This window comes from Trachypithecus francoisi, unplaced genomic scaffold, assembly GCF_009764315.1.
Source record: "Trachypithecus francoisi isolate TF-2019V2 unplaced genomic scaffold, Tfra_2.0 Lachesis_group0, whole genome shotgun sequence".
Taxonomy (NCBI): domain Eukaryota; kingdom Metazoa; phylum Chordata; class Mammalia; order Primates; family Cercopithecidae; genus Trachypithecus; species Trachypithecus francoisi.
The window spans coordinates 87,265,282-87,283,400 of NW_022681453.1; the positions used below are offsets into that span (position 1 = coordinate 87,265,282).

The 18,119-nt window shown below is 41.5% G+C and overlaps 1 long non-coding RNA gene across 1 annotated transcript in view; it reads right to left on the minus strand.

The window, feature by feature from the left end:
* Positions 1 to 17,724, minus strand: part of LOC117083577 — a 39,932-nt gene extending 22,208 nt beyond the window's left edge. Inside the window, exon 1 of the long non-coding RNA XR_004437130.1 lies at positions 17,579 to 17,724. This is a non-coding gene — a long non-coding RNA (uncharacterized LOC117083577). The remainder of the gene's footprint in view (positions 1 to 17,578) is intronic.
* Between the last annotated feature and the right edge of the window lie 395 nt (positions 17,725 to 18,119).

Sequence of the window (18,119 nt, forward strand, 5' to 3'; positions counted from 1 at the left end):
CATAAGGTCATGGCCTTCACAAAGGCCTTCACAGCTCTGAACACACGAATCAAATTGTCCCACCAGCTTTCCAGAATAGTGTGTAATACTAACCTCCTTTTCTAGCTTCTTTATCTTTCAACTTAATTTTTACTCTTTTTTGTTGACCAGGGCTGTTGCTAATTTTTCTCCCTGAAGTCAGGAGATAAATACAATTTTAGATCTTTCAACCACAGATTTTAAACTCTGCCCTATATGAAAACTTGTTTAGCTCACTCCATGGTTATATTGCCGTTGAAATATAGAAAGAATGTGTACCAGCATGATTTCAAAAGTAAGCTAAGCAAGACTTTTTTCATTTTATTTTATTTAAAATGTCATTTTATTTCAGATTCAGGAGTACATGTATAGGGTTATTAAAAGGGTATTTTGCATGATGCTGAGGTTTGGGTCATGATTGATCCCATCACCCAAGTAGTAAGCATAGTACCCAAATCATTCGTTTTTCAACCCTTGCCTCTTTCCCTCTCTCCCCACTCTTAGTAATCTTCTATGTCTGTTGTCCCCACCTTTATGTCCATGAGCATCCAATGTTTACCTCCCACTTACAAGTAAGAATATGTGATATTTGGTTTTCTGTTTCTGTATTAATTTACTTAGGATAATGGCCTCCAGGTGCATGCATGTTGCTGCAAAGGACATATTTTCACTTTTTTGTGGCTGTGTAGTATTTCTATTTTTTTGTGGCTAGTGTATATGTACCACATTTTATTTATTCAGTCCATTATTGATGGATGTCTTTGTTGGTTCCATGTCTTTGCTGTTGTGAATGGTGCTGCAATGAACACGCAAGTGGATGTGTCTTTTTGGTCGAACAATGTATTTTCTTTTAGATATATACCCAGTCATGGGATTGCTGAGTGGAATGGTAGTTCTGAGTTCTTTGAGAAATCTCCAAACTGCTTTCCACAGTGGCTGAACTAATTTACATTCCCACAGGCAGTATCTAAACATTCTCATTTCTCCATAACTTAACCAATATTTGTTGTTTTATGAATTTTTATTAATAGCCATTCTGACTGCTGTGAGATGGCATCTCACTGTGGTTTCAATTTGCATTTCTCTGATGATCAGTGATGCTGAGCATTTTTTCATGTTTGTTGGCCATATGCATGTCTTGGTTTGAGAAGTATCTGTTTATGTCCTTTCCCCATTTTTTTTTTAAGTTTTTAGTTCTGGGGTACATGTACAGGATGTGCAGCTTTGTTCCATAGGTAAACGTGTGCCATAGTGGTTTACTGCACCTGTTAACGCATCACCTAGGTGTAAAGCCCAGCATGCATTAGCTATTTTTTCTAATACTGTTCCGCCCCCAGCCAACCCCCGACAGGCCACAGTGTATGTTGTTCCCCTCCCTGGGTCCATGTGATCTCAATGTTCAGCTCCGACTTATAAGTGAGAACATGGAGAACATGTGGTATTTGGTTCTCTGTCCCTGTGTTAGTTTGCCAGGGATAATGGCTCCCAGCTTCATCCATGTCCCTGCCAAAGGACATGAATTTATTCCTTTTTATGGCTGTATAGTGTTCCATGGTATATATATATATACCACATTTTCTTTATCCACTCTATCAGGGATGGGCATTCGAGTTGAGCCCATGTCTCTTCTATTGTGAATAGTGCTGCAATGAATATACGTGTGCATATATCTTTGTAATAGAATGATTTATATTCCTTTGGATATATACTCAGTAATGTGATTGCTGGGTCAAATGGCGTTTCTGGTTCTAGATCTTTGAGGAATCACCACACTGTCTTCCCCAATGGTCGAACAAATTTACATTCCCACCAACAGTGTAAAAGTGTTCCTGTTTCTCCACAACCTCACCAGCATCTGTTGTCTCTTGACTTTTTAATAATGGCCATTCTGACTGGCGTAAGATGGTATCTCATTGTGGTTTTGATTTGCATTTCTCTAATGACCAGTGATGAGGAGCTTTTTATCATGTTTGTTGGCTACGTGAATGTCTTCTTTTGAGAAGTGTCTGTTTATGTAGCAGGACTTTTTAAATATCAAGTAGTTCATGGGTCAGAATTGAAGAGCAGAAAAGAAAATAAGGGGTTACATCAAAGGGGGACTTAGAAATCTTTCTGGCTCACAGTCTCAAAACATCTTTTTCTGGCATCACCACTACTATACATTTTCTGAATGCCTGTTCTAGGTCAGAAAAGAAACTATAATAAACCTTGACCCTAAAAGTTGTGTAAGATTTTTTTGAGGTGCTGGTCCTACAGGAGCCCACTCTCCTATGCATAAATGTCAAAGCCTATCTAGAAGGATTGTAGATAAAAGAGCACTAGTTTCAATGTTAAAAGTCCTCCATTCAAATTATGGGTCTCATTCACTAGCCGTGTGACTTTGGGCCAGGCACTTATTCTCTTAGGGCCACAGCTTTGTTTTGTTTCATCCTCCAGGATGTCAGCTCACATTTCTCTGCACTCCTTACAGGGCACGCAGTGTTAAGCAGGGACTCAGCAAGTATTCACTCATGAGTCTAACCCCATGGACCCAGCATGTTCTCATGGCTAGGACTTCTATGCAGAGATTTAACTGATCCTGATGAATTCTGGGCTACATTCCAACTCTGTTCCTACCATGGGTCAGGATAGGAGTTAAAATTCAGTCTCTAGAGTTAGAAACCCCTGGGTTCAAATTCTGCCTTGCCATTTTTTAGTTCTCTGACCTTAGACAAGTTATTACTTTCCCTCTCTGAGCCACCAGTAATACTGGCACCTACCTTGTATATGGTTATTATGAGAATTAAATAACACGATGCTTGTAACATATACAACAGCACATGGGCCGGGGCCGATGGCTCACGCCTGTAATCCCAGCACTTTGGGAGGCCGAGGTGGGTGGATCACTTGAGGTCAGGAGTTCAAAACCAGCCTGGCCAACATGGTGAAACCACACCTCTACTAAAAATACAAAAATTAGCCGGGTGTGGTGGCACACACTGTAATCCCAGCTACTCAAGAGGCTGAGGCAGGATAATCACTTGAACCCAGGAGGCAGAGGTTGCAGTGAGCCAAGATCGCCCACCACATTTCAATCTGGGCGACAAAGCGAGACTCTGTATCAAAAAATAAGAAAGTACATGCTTGAAAAAAGTTTAATTACCGATATTGTTGCTGCCCTTGAAATAACCTTAATGATCATATCCATCTTTTCTCTGGCTATAGGCAAAGCACTGCTTGCATTTAGCCCCCTTGGCAATGGCGTGTTATGGAAACAGCATCTGTGTTAAGTTCTAAACTTTCTTTGGTGAACTTTTCAGTATGAAACCTAAGTTCCAACTTGTACCTATCTGTGTGTCATCTTCTAGAAGCATTCATCATACAATTTTTGTTACGCCAAATGTAGTAAATAGTGCCTGAATAGAAGCATAAAAAGTAAAAGCATATCAGCAAATTTTTTATTCTAATTGCTGTTTTTCTTTCAATCCCAACTTAGATGTCACTCTCTTCTGTGAATCCTACTTCCATCTCCCTGCCTTTCATGCCCCATACCCTGAAGTTACTCACTCTTTTTCTCTTCTCTGTACCTTTGGCATGTTTTCATTGTAGTAAGTAGGATTCTGTGTTGCCAAACATTGATGCCTGTTTCCTCTTCTAGATTGTACATGCCGCGGGGCAGGCTCTAGGTCTGATTCATCTTTCATCTCCTACTACCACAATGCCTAGAACACCCTTTTCAAAGTGTTTGTAGAATAGATTAGAAATAAATTGAATTTTGAGGTTCCACATGAGAAATATCTGGAAAAATGATCCCCAAAATGGCTAGAAAACAGCCTACAGAGAAAGCCAGAGGAAGAAAAGTACAGAAGCAAGATTGGGGGATCGCTGTAGATATAATATGGCAAGTAGAACATTCTGGGTTTATAAATCAATCCCTGCTCTATTTGAGTTTCCTCTCCTGTGATCACATGTCTGCTTGTAAATAAGTCAAAGTGGAAAGGACCTTAGACTATGAATTTAGAGACCTGGGTTTAGTCCCAGCTCTGCTATCAACTGCCTGTGTCACTTCCTGTCTCTAAGTCTGTGTCAGACATAATGATTCCTAAGATCTCTTCAAACTTCTCCTCACACAAGCACAATATCTGGATCCATTGCCATTAGCCTCATTCCATAGCTAGGACAATTGAGTCACAAATACCACAACCAACTCATCCAAGAATTTTACAGCAACTGGCACCCATTGTTAGTGATTGAAGATGGATGGAAAGACTGACTCCCTGTCTGGAGCCCAGCCCTGCAGAGTCACCCTACACCTGGTGGTACAAGGCAGTTTTAGGAAAAAGCAAAGCTTCTCTGTCCTCTGCCAAGAATAGGAAGTTCCCACATCTGCAGGAGCCAACTAATTGCATAGTATCAGCTTTCAGTACAATCACAGCTCCGGGATTCCTGGTAGACATGCAAGAATCTCTTAATTAATGTCCCCGTGCAGGGATGTCTTAATCAATGTTAAGCAATTGGCAGAAATTGCTCAAGCTCCACCTATAAAAACAGGAGTCTTGTCTCGGTCTTCCTATTTGCTCCAGTCACTGGAGCTTCACTGGAGTCTGACAACTAGATCCAGGACCAAGTCCCAAGTTGAGAACCTGATTAGCCACTTGACTTAAACACCCCATTCAAACAGAATACTTGAAAACCTTGAAAAAGAATAATCTGAGGCAGAGACAGGCGGATCACCTGAGGTCAGGAGTGTGAGACCAGCCTGGCCAACATGGCAAAACTCCATCTCTACTAAAAATACAAAAATTAGGCCAGGCGTGGTGGCTCAAGCCTGTAATCCCAGCACTTCAGGAGGCCGAGGTAGGCAGATCACAAGGTCAAGAGTTCAAGACCAGCCTGGCCAACATGGTGAAACCCCATCTCCACTAAAAATACAAAAATTAGCTGGGTGTGGTGGCACACACCTGTAATGCCGGCTACTCAGGAGGCTGAGGCAGGAGAATTGCTTGAACTGGGACCTGGGAGGCAGAGGTTGCAGTGAGCTGAGATTGCACCACTGCACTCCAGCTTGACAACAGAGTAAGACTCTGTCTTAAATAAATGAATAAATAAAGCAAAATAGCTGAATATGAACACCTCTGGTCTACAGCTCCCAGCAAGACTGATGCAGAAGACTGGTGACGTCTGCATTTCCAACTGAGGTACCTGGTTCATCTCACTGGGACTGGTTGGACAGTGGGTATAGCTCATGGAGGGCAAGCTGAAGCAGGGCAGCGAGTCGCCTCACCTGGGAGGCACAAGGGGTCAGGGGATTTCCCTTTCCTAACCAAGGGAAGCCGTGAGTGACTGTACCTGGAGGAATGGTACACTCCTGCCCAAATACTGCACTTTTGTCATAGTCTTTGCAACTGGAGGATCAGGAGATTCCCTCCCGTACCTGGCTTGATGGGTCCCACAGCCAAGGAGCCTTGCTCACTGCTAGTGCAGCAGTCTAAAATCAACCTGGGACACTGGAGCTTGGCGCAGGGAGAGGCATCCACCATTGCTGAGGCTTGAGTAGGCGGTTCTATGCTTACAGTGTACACAAAGCAGCAGAGAAACTTGAACTGGGCAGAGCCCACCACAGCTCAGCAAAGCCTACTGCCTCTCTAGTTCTGCCTCTGGGGGCAGGGCATATCTGAACAAAAGGCAGCACAGCTTCTATAGACTTAAATGTCCCTGCCTGACAGCTCTGAAGAGAGAAGTGGTTCTCCCAGCATGGCATTTGAGCTCCAATAATAGACAGACTGCCTCCTCAAGTGGGTCGCTGACCCCCGTGTGGCCTGACTGGGAGACACCTCCCAGTAGGGGCCGATAGACACCTCATACAGGTGAGTGCCCCTCTGGGATGAAGCTTCCAGAGGAAGGATCGGGCAGCAATATTTGCTGTTCTACAGCCTCCGCTGGTGATACACGGGCAGACAGGATATGGAGTGGACCTCCAGCAAACTTCAACAGACCTGCAGCTGAGGGGCCTGCCTGTTAGAAGGAAAACTAACAAACAGAAAGGAATAGCATCAACATCAACAAAAAGGACATCCACATCAAAACCCCATCCATAGGTCACCAACATCAAAGATCAAAGGTAGATAAAACCACAAAGATGGAGAGAAACCAGAGCAGAAAGGCTGAAAATTCCAAAAACCAGAACACCTCTTCTCCTCCAAAGGAACACAACTCCTTGCCAGCAAGAGAACAAAACTGGACTGAGAATGAGTTTGATGAGTTGACAGAAGTAGGCTTCAAAATGTTAGTAATAACAAACTTCTTTAAGCTAAAGAAGCATGTTCTAAACCATCACAAGGAAGCTAAAAACCTTGAAAAATGGTTAGACAAATGACTAACTAGAATAACCAACATAGAGAAGAGATTAAATGACCTGACAGAGCCGAAAACAATAGTACAAGAATTTCGTCAAGCACACACAAGCTTCAATAGCCAATTCCAACAAGTGGAAGAAAGGATATCAGTGGTTGAAGATCAAGTTACTGAAATAAAGAGAAAAGACAAGATTAGAGAAAAAAGAGTGAAAAGAAATGAACAAAGCCTCTAAGAAATATGGGACTATGTGAAAAGACCAAATCTATGTTTGATTAGTGTACCTAAAAGTGATGGGAAGAATGTAACCTAGTTAGAAAACACTCTTCAGGATATTACCCAGGAGAACTTCCCCAACCTAGAAAGGCAGGCCAACATTCAAATTCAGGAAATACAGAGAACACCACAGAGATACTCCTCAAGAAGAGCAACCCCAAGACACATAACTGTCAGATTCACCAAGGTTGAAATGGAGTAAAAAATGTTAAGGACAACCAGAGAAAAAAGGCAGATTACCCACAAAGGAAAGCCCATCAGACTAACAGCAGATGTCTCAGCAGAAACCCTGCAAGCCAGAAGAGACTGTGAGCCAATATCCAACATTCCTAAAGAAAGAATTTTCAACCCAGAATTTCATATCCATCCAAACTAAGTTTCATAAATGAAGGAGAAATAAAATCCTTTACAGACAAGCAAATGCTGAGAGATGTTGTCACTGCCAGACCTGCCTTACAAGAGCTCCTGAAGGAAGCACTAAACATGAAAGGACAACCAGTACCAGCCACTGAAAACATATGCCAAATTGTAAGGACCATCAATGCTAGGAAGAAACTACATCAATTAACAGGTGAAATAACCAGCTAGCATCATAATGACAGGATCAAATTCAAACATAACAATAGTAACCTTAAAAGTAAATGGGCTAAATGCCCCAATTAAAAGACACAGACTGGCAAATTGGATAAAGAGTCAAGACCCGTCAGTGTGTTTATTCAGGAGACACATTTCATGTGCAAAGACACACATAGGCTCAAAATAAAGGGATAGAGGAAGATCTACCAAGCAAATGGAAAGCAAAAACAAAAGCAGGGGTTGCAATCCTAGTCTCTGATAAAACAGACTTTAAACCAACAAAGATCAAAAGAGACAAAGAAGGCCATTACATAATGGTAAAGGGATCAATTCAACAACAAGAGCTAACTATCCTAAATATATATGCACCCAATACAGGAGCACTCAGATTCATAAAGCAAGTTCTTAGAGACCTACAAAGAGACATAGACTCCCACACAATAATAATAGGAGACTTTAACACCCCACTGTCAATATAGACAGATCAATGAGACAAACAATTAACAAGGATATCCAGGACTTGAACTCAGCTCTGGATCAAGCAGAACTAATAGACATCAACAGAACTCTCCACCCCAAATCAACAGAAAATACATTCTTTTCAGCACCACATCACACTTATTCTAAAATGGACCAAATAATTGGAAGTAAAACACTCCTCAGCAAATGCTGAGAAACAAATTATAACAAAGAGTGTCTCAGACCGCAGTGCAATCAAATTAGAACTAGGATTAAGAAACTCACTCAAAACAACACAACTACATGGACATGGACCAACCTGCTCCTGAATGACTACTGGGTACATAACGAAATGAAAGCAGAAATAAGGATGTTATTTGAAACCAATGAGAACAAAGACACAACATACCAGAATCTCTGGGACACATTAAAAGCCGCGTGTAGAGGGAAATTTATAGCACTAAATGTCCACAAGAGAAAGCAGGAAAGATCGAATGTCAACACCCTAATGTCACAATTAAAAGAACTAGAGAAGCAAAAGCAAACAAATTGAAAAGCTAGCAGAAGACAAGAAATAACTAAGATCAGAGCAGAACTGAAGGATATAGAGACACAAAAAAAACCCTTCAAAAAAATCAATGAATCCAGGAAGTGGTTTTTTAGAAAGATCAACAAAATAGACTGCTAGCAAGAATAATAAAGAAGAAAAGAGAGAAGAATCAAATGATGAAATACAAAATGATGAGGGGATGTCATCACCAATCCCACAGAAATACAAACTACCATCAGAGAATACTACAAACACCTCTATGCAAATAAACTAGAAAATCTAGAAGAAGTGGATAAATTCCTGGACACATACAACCTCCCACGACTAAACCAGGAAGAAGTTGAATCTCTGAATAGACCAATAACAGGTTCTGAAATTGAGTCGGTAATTAATAGCCTAAAAACCGAAGATGGCTGAATAGGAACAGTTACAGCCTCCAGCTCCCAGCATGAGCAACACAGAAGACAGGTGATTTCTGCATTTTCAACTGAGGTACCAGGTTCATCTCAGTGGGGCGTGTCAGACAGTCTGTGCTGGTCAGCGGGTGCAGCCCAACCAGCGAGAGCTGAAGCAGGGCGAGGCATCGCCTCACCTGGGAAGCACAAAGGGGAAGGGAATCCCTTTTCCTAGCCAAGGGAAACCATGACACACAACACCTGGAAAATCAGGTAACTCCCACCCTAATACTGCACTTTACCAAGGGTCTTAGCAAACGGCACACCAGGAGATTATATCCCACACCTGGCCGGGAGGGTCCCACGCCCACGGAGCCTCCCTCATTACTAGCACAGCAGTTTGAGATCTAACTGCAAGGAGGAAGCAAGGCTGGGGGAGGGGCCCCCGCCATTGCTGAGGCTTAAGTAGGTAAACAAAGCTGCCAAGAAGCTCGAATTGGGTGGAGCCCACTGCAGCTCAAGGAGGCCTGCCTGCCTCTGTAGAATCCATCTCTGGGGACAGGGCATAGCTAAACAAAAAGCAGCAGAAACCTCTGCAGATGTAAATGTCCCTTTCTGACAGCTTTGAAGAAAGCAGTGGTTCTCCCAGCACAGAGATTGAGATCTCAGAAAGGACAGACTGCCTGCTCAAATGGTCCCTGACCCCTGAGTAGCCTAACTGGGAGACATCCCTGACTAGGTGCAGAATGACACCTCACACCTCACACGGCTGGGTACAAAGCTTCCAGAGCAAGAATCAGACAGGAACACTCACTGTTCAGCAATATTCTATCTTCTGCAGCCTCCACTGCTGATACCCAGGCAAACAGGGTCTGGAGTGGACCTCAAGCAAACTCCAACAGACCCTGCACCTGAGGGTCCTGACTGTTAGGAGGAAAACTAACAAACAAAAAGGACACCCACACCAAAACCCCATCAGTACATCACCATCATCAAAGACCAAAGGCAGATAAAACCACAAAGATGGGGAAAAAGCAGTGCAGAAAAACTGGAAATTCAAAAAATCAGGGTGCATCTCCCCCTCCAAAGGAATGCAACTCATCGCCAGCAACAGAACAAAGCTGGATGGAGGATGACTTTGACGAGTTGAGAGAAGAAGGCTTCAGTTGATCAGACTTCTCAGAGCTAAAGGAGGAACTACATACCCAGTGCATAGAAACTAAAAACCTTGAAAAAAGAATGGAAGAATGGATAACTAGAATAATCAATGCAGAGAAGACCATAAACGAACTGATAGAGATGAAAACCATGACACGAGAGCTACGTGACAAATGAACAAGTTACAGTAACCAACTCAATCAACTGGAAGAAAGACTATCAGTGATTGAAGATCAAATGAATGAAATGAAGCAAGAAGAGAAGTGTAGAGAAAAAAGAGTAAAAAGAATGAACAAAGCCACGAAGAAATATGGGATTATGTGAAAAGACCAAATCTACATCTGATTGGTGTGCCTGAAAATGGGGAAAATGGAACCAAGTTGGAAAACACTCTGCAGGATATAATCCAGGAGAACTCCCCCAACCTAGTAAGGCAGGCCAACATTCAAATTCAGGAAATATAGAGAACACCACAAAGATATTCCTCAAGAAGAGCAACTCCAAGATACATAATTGTCAGATTCACCAAAGTTGAAATGAAGGAAAAAATCTTAAGGGCAGCCAGAGAGAAAGGTCGGGTTACCCACAAAGGGAAGCCCATCAGACTAACAGCAGATCTCTCGGCTGAAACCCTACAAGCCAGAAGAGAGTGGGGGCCAATATTCAACATTCTTAAAGAAAAGAATTTTCAACCCGGAATTTCATATCCAGCCAAACTAGGTTTCATAAGTGAAGGAGAAATAAAATTCTTTACAGACAAGCAAATGCTGAGAGATTTTGTCACCACCAGGCCTGCCCTACAAGAGATCCTGAAGGAAGCACTAAATATGGAAAGGAACAACCAGTACCAACTATTGCAAAAACATGCCAAAATGTAAAGACCATCGAGGCTAGGAAGAAACTGCATCAACTAACGAGCAAAATAACCAGCTAATATCATAATGACAGGATCAAGTTCACACATAACAATATTAACCTTAAATGTAAATGGGCTAAATGGTCCAATTAAAAGACACAGACTGGCAAATTGGATAAAGAGTCAAGACCCGTCAGTTTGCTGTATTCAGGAGACCCATCTCACATGCAGAGACACACATAGGCTCAAAATAAAGGGATGGATGAAGATCTACCAAGAAAATGGAAAACAAAAAAAAGCAGGGGTTGCAATCATAGTCTCTGATAAAACAGACTTTAAACCATCAAAGATCAAAAGAGAAAAAGAAGGCCATTACATAATGGTAAAAGAATCGATTCATCAGGAAGAGCTAACTATCCTAAAGATATATGCACCCAATACAGGAGCACCCAGATTCATAAAGCAAGGCCTTAGAGACTTACAAAGAGACCTAGACTCCAATACAATAATAATGGGAGACTTTAACACCCCACTGTCAACATTAGACAGATCAACGAGACAGAAAGTTAACAAGGACATCCAGGAATTGAACTCACCTCTGCACCAAGTGAACCTAATAGACATCTACGGAACTCTCCACCCCAAATCAACAGAATATACATTCTTCTCAGCACCACATTGCACTTATTCCAAAATTGACCACATAGTTGGAAGTAAAGCACTCCTCAGCAAATGTAAAAGAACAGAAATTATAACAAACTGTCTCTCAGACCACAGTGCAATCAAACTAGAACTCAGGACTAAGAAACTCAATCAAAACCGCTCAACTACATGGAAACTGAACAACCTGCTCCTGAATGACTACTGGGTACATAACGAAATTAAGGCAGACATAAAGATGTTCTTTGAAACCAATGAGAACAAAGATACAACATACCAGAATCCCTGGGACACATTTAAAGCAGTGTGTAGAGGGAAATGTATAGCACTAAATGCCCACAAGAGAAAGCAGGAAAGATCTAAAATTGATACCCTAACATCACAATTAAAAGAACTAGAGAAGCAAGAGCAAACACATTCAAAAGCTAGCAGAAGGCAAGAAATAATTAAAATCAGAGCGGAACTGAAGGAGATAGAGACACAAAAAACCCTCCCAAAAAGCAATGAATCCAGGAGCTGGTTTTTTGAAAAGATCAACAAAATTCATAGACCACTAGCAAGACTAATAAAGAAAAAAAGAGAGAAGAATCAAACAGACACAATAAGAAATGATAAAGGGGATATCACCACCGACCCCACAGAAATACAAACTACCATCAGAGAATACTATAAACACCTCTACACAAATAGGATAATTTCCTGGACACTTACAATCTCCCAAGACTAAACCAGGAAGAATTTGAATCCCTGAATAGATCAATAGCAGGCTCTGAAATTGAGGCAATAATTCATAGCCTACCAACCAAAAAAAGTCCAGGACCAGACGGATTCACACCCAAATTCTACCAGAGGCACAAGGAGGAGCTGGTACCATTCCTTCTGAAACTATTCCAATCAATAGAAAAAGAGGGAATCCTCCCTAACTCATTTTATGAGGCCAACATCATCCTGATATCAAAGCCTGGCAGAGACACAACAAAAAAAGAGAATTTTAGACCAATATCCCTGATGAACATCGATGCAAAAATCCTCAATAAAATACTGGAAAACCAAATCCAGCAGCACATCAAAAAGCTTATCCACCATGATCAAGTGGGCTTTATCCCTGGATTGCAAGGCTGGTTCAACATATGCAAATCAATAAACGTAATCCAGCATATAAACAGAATCAAAGACAAAAACCACATGATTATCTCAATAGATGCTGAAAAAGCCTTTGACAAAATTCAACAGCCCTTCATGCTAAAAACTCTCAATAAATTCAGTATTGATTGCACGTATCTCAAAATAATAAAAGCTACTTATGACAAACTCACACACAATATTATACTGAATGGGCAAAAACTGGAAGCATTCCCTCTGAAAACTGGCACAAGACAGGGATGCCCTCTCTCACCACTCCTATTCAACAGTGTCGGAAGTTCTGGCTAGGGCAATGAGGCAAGAGAAAGAAATAAAGGGTATTTAGTTAGGAAAAGAGGAAGTCAAATTGTCCCTGTTTGCAGATGACATGATTGTACATTTAGAAAACCCCATCATCTCAGCCCAAAATTTCCTTAAACTGACAAGCAACTTCAGCAAAGTCTCAGGATACAAAATCGATATGCAAAAATTCCAGGCATTCTTATACACAAGTAACAGACAAACAGAGAGCCAAATCATGAATGAACTCCCATTCACAATTACTTCAAAGAGAATAAAATACCTAGGAATCCAACTTACAAGGGATGTAAAGGACCTCTTCAAGGAGAACTACAAACCACTCCTCAGTGAAATAAAAGCGGACACAAGCAAATGGAAGAACACACCATGCTCATGGATAGGAAGAATCAATATTGTGAAAATGGCCATACTGCCCAGGGTAATTTACAGTTTCAATGCCATCCCCATTAAGCTATCAATGACTTTCTTCACAGAATTGGGAAAAACTGCGCTAAAGGTCATATGGAACCAAAAAAGACCCTGCATTGCCAAGACAATCCTAAGCCAAAAGAACAAAGCTGGAGGCGTCACGCTACCTGACTTCAAACTATACTACAAGGCTACAGTAACCAAAACAGCATGGTACTGGTACCAAAACAGAGATATAGACCAATGGAACAGAACAGAACCCTTAGAAATAATACCACACATCTACAGCCATCTGATCTTTGACAAACCTGACAAAAACAAGAAATGGGGAAAGGATTCCCTATTTAATAAATGGTTCTGGGAAAATTGGCTAGCCATAAGTAGAAAGCTGAAACTGGATCTTGTCCTTACTCCTTATACAAAAATTAATTCAAGATGGATTCAAGACTTAAATGTTAGACCTAAAAACATAAAAACCCTAGAAGAAAACCCAGGCAATACCATTCAGGACATAGGCATGGGCAAGGACTTCTTGTCTAAAACACCAAAAGCAATGGCAACAAAAGCCAAAATTGACAAATGGGATCTAATTAAACTAAAGAGCCTCTGCACAGCAAAAGAAACTACCATCAGAGTAAACAGGAAACCTACAGAATGGGAGAAAATTTTTGCAATCTACTCATCTGACAAAGGGCTAATATCCAGAAACTACAAAGAACTCAAACAAATTTATAAGAAAAAAAACAAACAACCCCATCAAAAAGTGGGCTCAGGATATGAATGACACTTCTCAAAAGAAGACATTCATACAGCCAATGGACACATGAAAAAATGCTCATCATCACTCGCCATCAGAGAAATGCAAATCAAAACCACAATGAGATACCATCTCACACCAGTTAGAATGGCAATCATTAAAAAGTCAGGAAACAACAGGTGCTGGAGAGGATCTGGAGAAATAGGAACACTTTTACACTGTTGGTGGGACTGTAAACTAGTTCAACCATTGTGGAAGACAGTGTGGCGATTCCTCAGGCATCTAGAACTAGAAATACCATTTGACCCAGCCATCCCATTACTGGGTATATACCCAAAGGATAGTAAATCATGCTGCTATAAAGACACATGCACACGTATGTTTATTGCGGCACTTTTCACAATAGCAAAGACTTGGAATCAACCCAAATGTCCATCAGTGACAGACTAGATTAAGAAAATGTGGCACATATACACCATGGAATACTATGCAGCCATAAAAAAGGATGAGTTCGTGTCCTTTGTAGGGACATGGATGCAGCTGGAAACCATCATTCTCAGAAAACTACCGCAAGAACAGAAAACCAAACACCACATGTTCTCACTTGTAGGTGGGAATTGAACAATGAGATCACTTGGACTTGGGAAGGGGAACATCACACACTGAGGCCTATTGTGGGGAGGAGGTGGGGGGAGGGATAGCATTAGGACATATACCTAATGTAAATGATGAGTTAATGGGTGCAGTACACCAACATGGCACATGTATACATATGTAACAAACCTGTTCATTGTGCACATGTACCCTGGAACTTAAAGTATAATAAAAAATAAAAATAAAAATAAATTACTCAGGCATGGTGGCACACGTCTGTAATCCCAGCTACCCGGGAGGCTAAGGCAGGAGAATCACTTGAACCTTGGAGGCAGAGGTTGCAGTAAGCCAAGATCACACCACTGCACTCCAGCCTGGGCAACAGAGCAAGACTCCATCTCCAAAAAATAAAAAAGAAATAATCTGAAAGTGTGAGGTATATGCACCCATTTTAGAGTAAGAAAGCCATTCGACCTCTAAAAGGAAGGTAAAAACCTAGAGATGAATCACAATTTGTTTAGCATTAAACATTTGTAATGTAAGAAGTTTTATCTAACTTCTTACATTTGTAATGTTTAGCATTAAACATTTGTAATGTAAGAAGTTTTATCTAACTTCTTACATTTGTAATGTAAGAAGTTTTATCTAACTTCTTACATTTGTAATGTAAGAAGTTTTTGAGTTCTTAAGGAGAGCCTGGAAGCCTAATACACTGTATATATATTTATTATATTTGCTCTTTTAAAGTATACTTACTCAGTGGTTTTTAATGTATTCAAAGAGTTGTGCAACCATTACTACCACCTAATTTCAGAACATTTTCATTACCTGAAAAAGAAACCTCACCCTCATTAAGTCACTTCGCTATTCTGGAAATTTCATGTAAATGAAATCATACCATATTGGCTTTTTGAATCTGGCTTTTTTCTAGGGTACATTGTTGCTCTCTAACCCTGGACAACAGGATCTAATAAAAAAGGAGAAGTCCATCTTGAAGACATCATCTTTCTTTTTCAGAAGTTCCTAAAAATACAGTATGAAATACTAAGGATGTAGAACTCATGGACTAAGATCTGGTCTAGACTATAGACTCCCCAGCCCATTGGGAGAGATATTCCTCAAATTCCCCTGACTGATTACCACCTGGCCTAAGTCTAAAGATCACCCTTAAGACAGAGCATGGTGTCATGGGAAATTCAAGAGCATCAGAGCCTCACAAACCCAAACCCTGACACAGCCACTCACTAGCCCCAGGGTGACCTTGAGCAATCTTTTTTTTGTTTTTAAGACAGAAAAAAGAATAATCTGAGGCAGAGGTGGGTGGATCACCTGAGGTCAGAAGTGTGAGACCAGCCTGGCCAACATGGCAAAACCCCATCTCTACTGAAAATACAAAATTAGGCTGGGCACGGTGTTGCACAGGCTGGAGTGCAGTGGTGCGATCTCAACTCACTGTAACCTCCGCCTCCCAGGTTCAAGCAATTCTCCTGCCTCAGCCTCTTGAGTAGCTGACATTACCGGCATGTGCCACCATGCCTGGCTAATTTTTGTATTTTCAGTAGAGATGGGTTTTCACCATGTTGGCCAGGCTGGTCTTGAACTCCTGACCTCAGGTGATCCTCCCACCTCAGCCTCCCAGATTGCTGGGATTACAGATGTGAGCCACTGCGTCTGGCTGACCGTAAGGAATCTATTTAACCTCTTTTATTTTTCACTTTCTTCATCTGCAAAATGAGATGACAGTAATATCTTCTTTATTTGATTGTTAGGAAGACTGGAAAAAAAGATAAAGTACCTAATGCCTGGCAGAGATAAGGCCCTCAATAAATTATTATGATTATTACAATTATAAAACTACTATTAGTTTTCTTAAGTGCTTTTACTTATCACCCATGACAAGTGAACAAAGAATTGTTCACCTGAACAAATAATTATATTGGTCATGGTCCTTGCCCTCTCAGAAATGACAAACTATGGTAAATATAAAATATGCCTCTTTTTGCAATCTAAGATTATCTGTCCCTGTTGTACTTTAATCTCACTACTTAATGTTGGAGAGGAATATAATAAAGAATATTCTGTGTTCTTTATGCACATGTTTAATCTACAATACTGGACTGGAAATTTGTGTCAGCTCAACTCTTCTAAGAAGAAGATGCCAAGACAAAATTAGTCATGCAGGAGACTTCTTGGGAGAAATGCCTCGAAGGCTTTGGGGAGGGGGAGCCAGCATGGGCAGGGAGGGCCTTCAGACTAGGAGGAAAGGAGGAAGACTGGGTAGTAGGAGTCAGACGACATTGCAGTGCTGAGTCTCAGCCAGGCCGACCAGGAGACCTCAGGCAAAGACTTCTCATTAGAGGAGTCCCATGCCAGCCAGAAATAGCCTGACCCTGGTACCATACAACCACCACATTCAGTTGCTAGCTAGAAGAATCCCCAGAAGAGTGTGACTTGGCAGCATGAATGCAGGGGCGGATCCAGAGGGGCCGCAGCTGGAAATATCAGCTAACTACCCTCCTCATGAGCTTCTCATGCAAGTGGATTTGAGCAGTGCACGCCCACAGCCCCTAGAGAACTCCCTGAAGACAAAATTTTGTTGGTATTATTGCTTGTACCTAGTAAGTTCTCAACAATTGTTTGTTGAAAACTGAATACGTGATGGTTTTTAGCAACCAGCAGGAAGAACAACCCATTTGCTCAATCCAGGTGGATTAGGTCTCATAATTCCTGAAGAAAGAAAATGGCTTCCATCATTTCAAGTAAATGACAAGGCCCAGAAAATACTCCTGTGGCATAGCAGATTCCAGCCCCCAAACAATAAGCGGGATTGGGGGGGGTCGCTGAGGCAATGAGCTGACGGCAACAGGAAGAAGTGTCAGGCAAAAGTGGCCTGAATTAAACCCACCATCGACTTCATTATGCACGTCATTTCACTTGTATAGACATAGCCACAGGATGAAGTAACCAACAGTGGGTGTGGCCTCAAAGGTAAAAGCAAGACGGTACAAAAACTGCTTCTGAAACAGATGACAGAGTGCGGAGAGCCTCAGGAGCTCCGGGTGGAGGGAAGATTTCAACTGTGGAGGTACACTTACCCAAAGCAAGCACCCAGCAACTGGAAATCAGGTCAGCACAGCACTCACTGGAGGCTTGAAGAGGATAACTAACTCCAGTTTTCAAAGAATTCAAATAGCTATGGGTGAGGCGAGAGGAAGAAATGACTCACGAATCTGAAGGCAAAATGAGATCTCTGAGCTAATGACCACAAATAAAGGAGGGCAGAGAGAAGCAGCAGTGTTCTTGTCAAACTCATTTCTCATTTTCATAACAGATAGCTATCTACTTTAATTAAAAATGATTTATTGAGCACCTACTGCACACAAAATGAAAGAAGCAAGGTTTCAAAAACATTCACATGTCCGACGAGCATGGCTGAGCTCCTCCCAATGCCAGGTATATATGCTGGAGTCTGCAGAAGTAAAGAAAATCATTCCCAGTGACTAAATCCCATGAAGGAGACAAACCCAAAAAACAATTAAAATATAACAACATAGGCCGGGCGCAGTGGCTCAAGCCTGTAATCCCAGCAGTTTGGGAGGCCGAGACGGGCGGATCACGAGGTCAGGTGATTGAGAC